This window comes from Perna viridis, chromosome 11 (genome assembly GCF_037379345.1).
Source record: "Perna viridis isolate PV_CMFRI_1.1 ecotype Kerala chromosome 11, ASM3737934v1, whole genome shotgun sequence".
NCBI lineage: Eukaryota > Metazoa > Mollusca > Bivalvia > Mytilida > Mytilidae > Perna > Perna viridis.
Window position 1 is genome coordinate 4,757,343 of NC_142455.1, and position 10,213 is coordinate 4,767,555.

The following is a 10,213-nucleotide window of genomic DNA, read 5'->3' on the forward strand; positions in this document are numbered from 1 at the left end:
CAAATGATGGATATTGACATCATTCAAGTGTGGGGACACAGTCACTTTTTAAAAAAAAATGCTATTGAATATTTTCAGTATTACCTACAATGTACCTTTTGGGTCAGGGATTAAATTTAGGAATACTAGCTGGTAGCCCAGACCATATTTTTGTTTAATAATTTCTATATTTTCCAACTAAATTTTTCCAAAAAGTTTGGTAGCCCACCTCCAAATCTAGTAGCCATGGGCTACTAGGCAACTGCTAAATTTATCTCTGTGGTTCAGTTCACGTTAACTAATGTTTTTCTCATAATTCCTTTCAACAGAGCTCTGCTAAACAGCTTTCGTAGTACAAACAGAATATACATGTAGCAAATTACCAAAGTCTTCTTAAAATGTGTGTACCAGTATATACATGTATGTATGAAACAACAAAATAAATATTTTTTTTTCATTTCAGTTTTATATCTAAAGCAGTATTTAGAAGTACATGTACATATCCAAATATTCATATATATGAGCTCAGCAATAAGTGACAGTAGCTACTTTAAATTTAGTTTTGCTGTATTTTCATAAAGGTCACCGGACCCATGTGTGAATTGACAATTTGGTGACATTTTTTCTTAGTTTTCAGTGTAAGTCTCATAAAAAACTTTTATCACTTAACATCCTTTTCAACATCTCAAAATTATGTTTTTCATTCTTAATTTCATTCTGATTTCAACAACATCTTGTCTTCCATTTTTTTTTATCAAAACTTCACAAATTGCACAATGTACATGTACATGTACAAATTATGGCATGGGTCTAAAACCTTTTACTTCAAATAAATTTCTAAGTCAGTTTCTTTCTTTTTTTCACTGTCAGTAGTTAAAATTTTGGTCTAATTACTTAAGGCATAAAACTAAATCTTTCAACTTTATAACAAATTATTTTGGCATTTTAGAATGCTAACAATAATGATGTGCTCATTTTTATTTTATGCATCATAAACGAAAAAATATAACCGTAACTTTAAAAAGAAACATACCTTCTTAGTTATTTCTCTCTCCCTTAAAGCACCTGATCACAATTACCTTAAACCACCAATAAAAATTTGTAACACATTTCCATTACTGAGAATTGAATCACTTTGATCATAGCTATAGTATTATGTGACAAACCATAACACAATGATAACAGACTAATTTTCACCTGTAATAGTGTCACATTGATGTCATTTCAATACACATCCAATCCACTACACAATAACTGTGGGGATTACCTGATATTTTATGTTTGGTGGGGGAGTATGTTAGATAATAATGCAGTCAACAACCAAGGACAGGGATTAAACTTTACATGACTTGTGTCTCACCTTAATAGGCCAAAGTTATCAAATTTAATGTTACAAAAAATTAAGGATTTCATATTAGGCCAAAAAAAGAGTGGTTCAGGTCTCCAGTTTTGAAATATTAAGGTACATGTAGGTACATGTAAGCAGAAATTATTTTTGCTGATTCTTCTACATGTACATGTATAACCTTATTGGTACATGAAACTTACATATATAGAAAGGGATGTGAAAAATCTCACTTCTTGTATTATTATCAGCATAGTTTTATATACATGTAGATGTGATTTTTTTAAGTAACCATAATCTGGCCATAAGAATTGTGAAACTGAAGTCAACATTTGTCAAGAGTACATAGATGACAAGAAAATTAAAAAATCAAACATCAAAAATTTTCTAAATTCCTTTTTTCAAAACAGAACAAATTGGTCAAAAATTAATCATCAATGTGCAAAATGTATGAAAGATCCATTCTGAAATGCATTTACCTACTCTAAAACCTTTTTTTTTGTCTCCTTGAAAACAGTTTTGAAAATTAAATACACATACATGTATATGCATAAAACTTTTCTTCATGTTTGCCTGAAATTAAACATGTACATGTAATATCTGATAACTCATTGAAATCTTGGAAATTTACACCATACCAAATATTGACATTAGGTTATTCTATTATAGGACAGTCTTTGGATAAAACATTGCTGTACATGTAAAGTGTTTCATATATTCAGGTATCTACAGAGAAACCTGTCAATCCAGACTCCCATACTGATGATATGGTTTCTTTAAAGGTAGAGTGATTCAAAATGCAATGAACCTGTCAAGAAGGGGCTCTTGATAGAAGATGTTTGTATTACACAAGTTCTCAGGTAATTCATGGTTCAGTTCAGACAGGTTTCCAGTAATTAAGGTTTTAGTTTAGAAAGGTTTTCAGTTTATTCTAGAGTTTTGGTTTCTATATATTCCACTGTGATACAGTGTATCCTAAATAAAACTGCGTACATGTATTAAATTTACTTTAAACATATAAAAACACAACTTTAAATCTTAGTAAACATGTGGCCTAAAAGGATAAAAATCAGACTGAAAGCCTTTGTTCATATAGACTTAAACTTGGCACAATATTTACCTTACCAATGAAGAAACAGAGAAAGCATGTTGTTGTTAGTAGAATGTCCTTTAACAGGAAATAAGACCTGAAACCAAGTCAATTACTGTTTTAAAATGTCTTTCTCTTGTTTCACATATACATTTGTGTATATACATGAATATATGTATTTTCTAACTTCTTTTTAGTATGAAATAATTTTCCTCATAATGATCATTATATAATGACATTTAATAACTTGACATGTATTAATTATATGACTTGCATGTATAAAGAAATGAATCATCCAATCACATGTAAGTATAAATGTACATGTAAGAATCATTCATTCCTTTAGGTTCAGAACTTTCAAGGCTGGTAATACTTAAAGGGTCTATCAAACACATCTAAACTACTTATGATTTACAGCAAGTAATATAGCTAACTTCACGAAATATAATAAATGTTCCCTTTGATGAAATGACAATCAACAGATGAACCTATCATAGTAAACTTGACAATGGACAAAGAGATTTAAACTTTCTATTAAACCTCTGAAATTTTAAATCTCCTTATTTCATCAGGTAAATAATGGTCTTCAAATCAAGGGAAGAACAACTCTATTGCATGAAGTTAATCATGTTATTTGCTGTAATATCAAATACTTAAATGATTTTTAGAAAGAACCTTTGAGTTTCCCAACATCCAACATCACTACACAATCTACACACGTGCAGTGACTGTAAACTATAAAACTATTCTAGATCCTTAAAGTTCTGACTCCTGTAAATTCAGAAAGTGTTGCTATGTAATAAGTCATGTGATTAAGGGGATGATGTTACAATGCTTGATACTGGTATTTTTTTTAACTTAATAACATATCTTCAAAACTGCTGTTTTTATTACTAAATGATAAATGCATGTAAATAGATTCTAACATATTGTAAAACCAACTTATTAATAGACTGTATAATCAGGACAAATAATGTCACAGATTTGTAAAAATCCCAAAAATAAACTGCTAAAAAATAATTCCTAAGATAAAATCAAATGGTCATAACATAACTGCTTCCAAAAGTTAGCAATACCCTTTATATTCAACCTTAAAACTTATCAAACTACTCATTCAGACAAAATTACTGGTAAGTAAACTTTTTCTTCCCTGACAAAATAAATTAACTCAAAAATCCTAACATGCTACAGATAAAGGAACAGATCTAGTAAAACAAAACTCCATCGTATAACTACTATATACCTGGCAGGGTTTCTTCTAATCCACAAACATGTTAAGTTTTCATTTTAGATCATTAACATAATAATGTATTTATAAGGTTTGTAAACTACTGTTAGATATATAATAAAACATCCATACCAAGAGAAGTCAGCCTGAACCCTTTAAATCATACTTTGAATAAAGAGAATGTAGGTAAAAATTCTGTTGATGATTTTCACAGATGAGTTGAATATCCTCAATTACATCAGCCATGCAGATGATTGCATGTTATGAGGATGGAAGCTTTCCCTAGGTGGATAATTGAATATCAAACACTCCTTGCTATTCATTCAATTTTCTAGTTAACAAGTAGGCTTTGGAGTGATTTAACAAGTGGAGATAGAAGTATGATAATTTTTTTGCCATTCCAAGATAGATATCTGAAGAGACTATAGATATTTCTGGCAAAGAAATAGGTAATACATGGCCCTTATGACATATAATTATTTATCAAAAGTGTGATACTGTGTATGTATGGTAGTTTTGGGAAATTTACTCAATCATTCTTCAGCATATGAAGTGTATACATAAACTTGGACACAATACAATTCATTGTTCTCATAAACCAAATAACAATGGTATAGAAAAATGCAGAGCAAAATATAAATTTCCTACAGCCATTAGTTTTCCCAACAAACCTGTTTTGGCAGGGTCTGAGGCCCCTATCCTTTTTGACAATTTTTATAAGCACCCTATCCTTCCCTTGTCATTTTCCCTAAAATAGATTTTAATGCTTGCATGCTGTGCCATCAATGATATTACAACTCATTTACATGTGTCACTGCCATGTCAAATCTATTTTACAGTATACATGCAACTAAAAAAATGAACAATACATGCAGTACCATAAATACATGTATTTGTCAGTTCTCAGCACAAAATATACATATATACAATGTATCACCGTAAAACCTGTCACAAATGAAACCCCTTTGAACTCTGAAATTGGTTTTGTTAAAACAGGTGTTTGGTTTATCAAGGTTTAAACTGACATCAAGGGACTGTTGTCTGGTTTAGACAGATTTTACTGTATTAAAATGTCCCAGATACAGCACAATGTATAAAACGAAAAATGATATCCCCCATGTACATCTAGAATGTTCATGTAACATTTTATGAGAAGAATTCAACCTACATGTAGGTATCTTATTAGAACATGGTAACCAAAGGCTATAACATTTTGTTATTAATAGATATTTGTTTACATACAAGCTCACCACCTCTATGTTTGCATTATAAATGATCTGCATTTACATGTCATGTATTTAATGTACATTCAATGTACTGTACAACATGCATGTACATGATAGCAGCAGCTGTAGCATTACATTGTTTAAGTACATTTCAAGATTTCATAATAAACATATTGATCATACAGTGTGAATACATCACTTTAAGACTGGGAGCAATTCATGTTCGCTATTTATCAGCAATCTTCAAAATACCATCATCAATGAAATGCATACATGTAAACCTGCATGTAAATTTGTAGTGGTTATAAAACAGAGTCAATATCACTTCTAGTGAGGAAATCAAAACTTAAGATCTTACAAACATTAATGGCCTTGAAAAATATGATTATAAAGAGTCCTCTCTTTTAAAGTCATTCAATGAAAAGCTTCAGAACATTCAGCACTCCTTTAGAACTGTTGATTGGGATGGGATGAAAAATATTTCTATTCCAGCATCAAAGTAAGGCAATACATATACTGATATTTTTATAAATGCAAACTGTTTAAGGATAGTAAAGTCAACCATCTGCTTCAGAGGCACGTCTTTCATATTACTGTAACTAAAAATACATGTACTGTAAGGAGACTTATAAGATGGTACCACCTACTTTAATTATGATAAACTCTTCAACTGAAATTTAAGCATCACACAATAATTTGCTTCCTTCAACCTTCAGTGTACATGTACATAAAATTTATCAAAACCTTTAGAAACTGCATTTATGAGCAAACTCATCAGCTAAGTTATTGCCCATTCTCAGTATCTACCAAAAATAATTTTCCTCTAAGATTCAAATCTTGAATATCCTTAAAAAAAAGTTCATTAAAAAATCCACTTAGTTAGTTACAACATTAAGTGCAGTAAAAGAAATATACAGGGATTTCAATAACTTTTATTTTAACAGGAGGAAATTAAAATTTAAGAAGGTGACCTCAGATTTAGTTCTGTTTCAGTTTTATAACAAAATTAAAACTTTAACAGGTGATTTCGTTGAAGTGAAGCAGAAAAATTCACCTAGTGCCTCCTCCTGTAGAAAACCCTGAATATCTGCTACCTTGTACTACTGCAGTACATACAATATACATACATGTATGTCACTTCAACTATTTACACGTTATGGTATGGTCACATGTTTAATAACTACTAGAATGCAAGTACCTGAACAAAACAGTGGTTTTACTAATTGCATACCTGTTAATTGAACAATCTTTTTAACTGCATAGGAACTCAAAACACGAAATTATTTCTCTACATCATAGTGCATATGTATATGTACATACATGTATGTTAGTGACATTTTGTAATCAATGCACATGTTTACATGTATATTCAAGAAATTAATCAAAAACATACAAGGCTACCCTTTAAAAACAAAATTTCTTCGCAGCAGCATGTACATGTATCTATTATGTAAAGAAAAGTCAAGGAAGGCTACATGTGCAGAGTAGTATTTAAGTATACTAAATTTCATCTGAAAAATTGAAAAATTGATTAAATAATACTAAATCTACTTACATTTTATTTTTAAGAACTCCCGAACAAAGTCAAAGAGGGGAAAACAGACAGAGAAAAACACACTCCTAATTTAGAGGGGTCTGACTCACAACACAAAACTGCTACAAGCTAAGAGGCAAGGTGGGGGAGGTTTCCATAGCAACTGATTAATTCACATAGTTTCCTTTTTTTTCTCTTTGTGAAAGATTATTTACATCTATCTGTGATTGACAGAATGTAAATTACAATTTGTACATTATTGATTGATTAGCTGGGATGCTTTAGGCTTGGCTATTTTTAATTTCCATCATGAACTGGTGATATCAAATGTTTATGTACGAGTTAATTTATTAGGGTTGAATAATCTCTGATATAGATTGCTGATGCCTCTATGAAATCTCTGAGAGTATAAATAGTCAGCTATGCCTATAATATCATAATGAGTTTCTAAAAATAATTTAACAATAATAAGTTCGTGCATTTGTGTAGGTACATTCTGTAAATTTTGTTTTATTTTTCACTCTGCCTGTCAGTTCAGGTCACCATAGATAAGGAAACAATCAGGTGTTTCATAAAAAATACTAACATTCAAGTTTCGACTTCATGTTTTTCTAACTTGACCTACATGATGTATCAATAATTTATGAAACTGCCAAAACTGTATATATAAACATTAAGATGTACAATGTATGTTATGAATGAAAACTTGAACTACTGGTCATTATCTGCTCTTACAGCAAGTCAAATAGTTAACTAATTATCAATTCGTCATCCACTGACCATAAACTAAGTGTCAAATTCAAATGTTTTTATTTTTCAATTTTGCCTGATTCTCACAAATTCCATCATTCAAGAACTTAATTCAAACTCACTTCGTAATTCATGTTTGGAAATTGAAGAATTTTTAAGATTCCACCTTTTTCCAAACATGAAGTGGGTTTGAATTCCAATCTAGCTTTCTAGGTAGAAATCTGCCCTACATTATACCAATATGTCCTACTTGACTACTATAGAACAACTGTTTGATCTTTTGGACAATGTCCAAAAATTTTGAACAGCTGTAAATTAAGATGACCATAATCTTTATATCTGCCATCCACCATCATAATTGGCAGCTATTTAAACTTAAAAGGACAGTGTCAAAAAGATCACACAGGTGTTCTCTGGTAATTAAATAGGGTAAATTAGAATAATGTAGGGAGATTTTTAAGCACAGAGCTATTTAAATTACTCACTTGCCTACCTAGATTTGTATTGAAATTGCAACCAGTCTATTTCAACTAGCTGTAACACAAACCCTGAAGTTTTACAAGATTTCACATATGCTGTTATGATGTAGAAACTCATTTACACCTCTAACCACTCTAGGTCAGTAACACATGTCAATGAACATGAAATAAAACATAAAAAAAATAAAAAGTTACACCAAGCAGCATGACACACCACAATGGACAGGACACAATATAAGTTTTTTAACACACTTAAGCATAGGGACTTACAATTCATTGTGAACACAACAAATGGTTTAGACACTATATAACATGAAATTTTAAATTCAATTAAAAATTTTCAAAATCCGATCAAAATAAAAAAAAACTGATTTTTTCAGGTATGGCCCCTTTAACCCTTAAAACTTGAAAACCATATGAGATATCTGAATTTCAGATTCTGAAATCTGTATGCAAAATGCAGGCAGAGATTTTTAATGAGTAATCCAGTAAATTTTGTTGTTGAAATCAGACCAACAAGAGGCTCCCAGGAGCCTGAATCGCTCACCTGGTTAAACTTTGCCTTTCAAGGGCAATAAATTAAACAAAAAGTTGTCCAACAATTTTGACTCAAGAAAACTTTGATAGGACTTATCATAAGGATCATTTCAGTAAATGAAAGTCTAAATCTATCATAGTTTTCAAGGCATTGCCCGTCAAGGGCAATAACTCTTATAAGAAAGCGTCTGACAAATTTTATGCCTGAAGACTTTTTGTAGTCCTAAAAATAAGGATCATTTCAGCTATTGAAAGAATTTGGCTAAACCTAACGGTTGCGGAAATATATATGCGAAAAACTACTGTCTGACCCCTGTTCTATTTTTAGTAAAAGTGGCCATGTTTTTCAACGGATAAAAAAAAACCACTTCAATTCTATGCAGGATACCCCAAGGAACACTTACACAGAGTTTTGTTTCAATTGGTAAGATAGTGTCAGAGGAGAAGATTTTTGAAAGAAATAACATTAAAAATAGCAAAACACCTTGAAAAAGAGCAATAACTCCAACATAGCTTAATAGATTAAAATGAAAATTTGACCGCAGATAGATCTCATCATGCTGAACACTTTTACCTCATGTCAGAATTTGACTAAACCTAACTGTTTTGAAGATATATGTGAAAAACTAGTCTGACCCCTATGTTCTATTTTTAGTAATGGTGGCCATGTTTTTCAATGGATCAAAAATCCCCATACCAGTTCTATGCAGGATAATTCAAGGAGCATTCATACTAAGTTCGGTTCCAATTGGTCAAGTAGTTTCAGAGGAGAAGAGTTTCGAAAAATTGTTAACAGCGACGACGGACAATGATGACAATGGATGCCAAGTGATGGCAATAGCTCACATGGCCTTTGGCCAGGTGAACTATAAATGAAAAAGTCGATTTTTTAGGGTGTGGCCCCTTTGACCCCTTACAGCTCAAAAACCATAAGATATATCTGAAATCTGACTGCAAAATGCAGGCAGTGATTATTATGAGGAAACTACTAAGCAAATTTTTGAAATCGGACCAAAAATAAAAGAGTGGATTTTTTGGGTGTGGCTTGTTCCCACTATCAAATATGCAGCCCTGTTAGTATACAACACAATTTCACAAAATGGGTGATCCAAAATTTGGGGGTGCCTAGTTTCAACTAATTTTTTTCAAATAAATGAACAAATTTCTATTTACTAAGGTCTGCAATCACTTTACTGTACATGAATCTAATAAATAAACACAGGTATCACCATCAAATACTTCCACATGTAATTACATCAACACAAAGATTTGTACATTCAAACTTCATATTTATACAATAACTTGGACAAAAAGTGAAACTACTGCAATCTTGACTAGAGACATCTAAAATCTGAATAAAAAATGCAGGCAGTTTAACATCAAACCAAATTAAAAAAGTAGATTTTTTGGGTGTGACCCTTTTGACCCCTTATACATGTGCATTTGTAACTCGAAAACATTACAAAATGCTTCAAATCTGCTGGATACATTTGTAAATTACCAGAATTAAATAAGAAACACAATGAGAAAGAAATAATCAAAATCAGAAGAAAAACAAACATTGCACCTATTTCTACCCTTTTTGGCCCCTTATTCTAAAACGGTAGGGGCTACAAACTCCAAATTATAAAGGAACCCTCCTTAACTTAATTAAAATCATATCATAATTTCATAACAATTGGTGACAAGTAAAGGAATTGCAAGAAAACCAAATGTTTACAGACAATAACACTGAAAATGATAAAACAGAAAACGACACTGAATATACATAATGTACGAACACCATTTTTTTTTGGCAGTTGTATTAAACTTGAGCTACTTCCATAGAATCTAGTGACAAGTCTCAGTAATGTTTACTTTTTCCTGTTCCCTTATTTAAAACATTCATGAACAGGGTTCGTTATTTAATATGTAACATTTATATACATGTTTATCAAATAAATCATCTTTTATACAGGACTTAAAATGTTGTGAAAAGTCATCCAAAGACAGCTATGGCATTAGAACTCAGGACCTCTAGATCTGTCTATAGTCAACAGACTAAC

The 10,213-nt window shown here is 31.1% G+C and overlaps 1 protein-coding gene across 13 annotated transcripts in view; it reads right to left on the bottom strand.

Moving 5' to 3' along the window:
- LOC148602414 (dnaJ homolog subfamily B member 6-like) overlaps positions 1–10,213 on the bottom strand; it is a 40,240-nt gene that overhangs the window by 27,605 nt on the left and 2,422 nt on the right. For 2 of the 13 annotated variants that reach the window (XM_088552925.1, XM_088552916.1), the window contains exon 1: positions 6,424–6,515. The exons of 2 other annotated variants lie outside the window; for them this stretch is intronic. The gene's annotated coding sequence lies outside the window, so the exon portion shown is untranslated. Of the gene's footprint in view, positions 1–1,012; positions 1,233–2,444; positions 2,507–3,774; positions 3,909–6,423; positions 6,516–10,213 lie in introns of those variants that run through there. 9 more of the 13 variants (XM_088552929.1, XM_088552922.1, XM_088552931.1 and 6 more) reach the window with 8 other exon arrangements.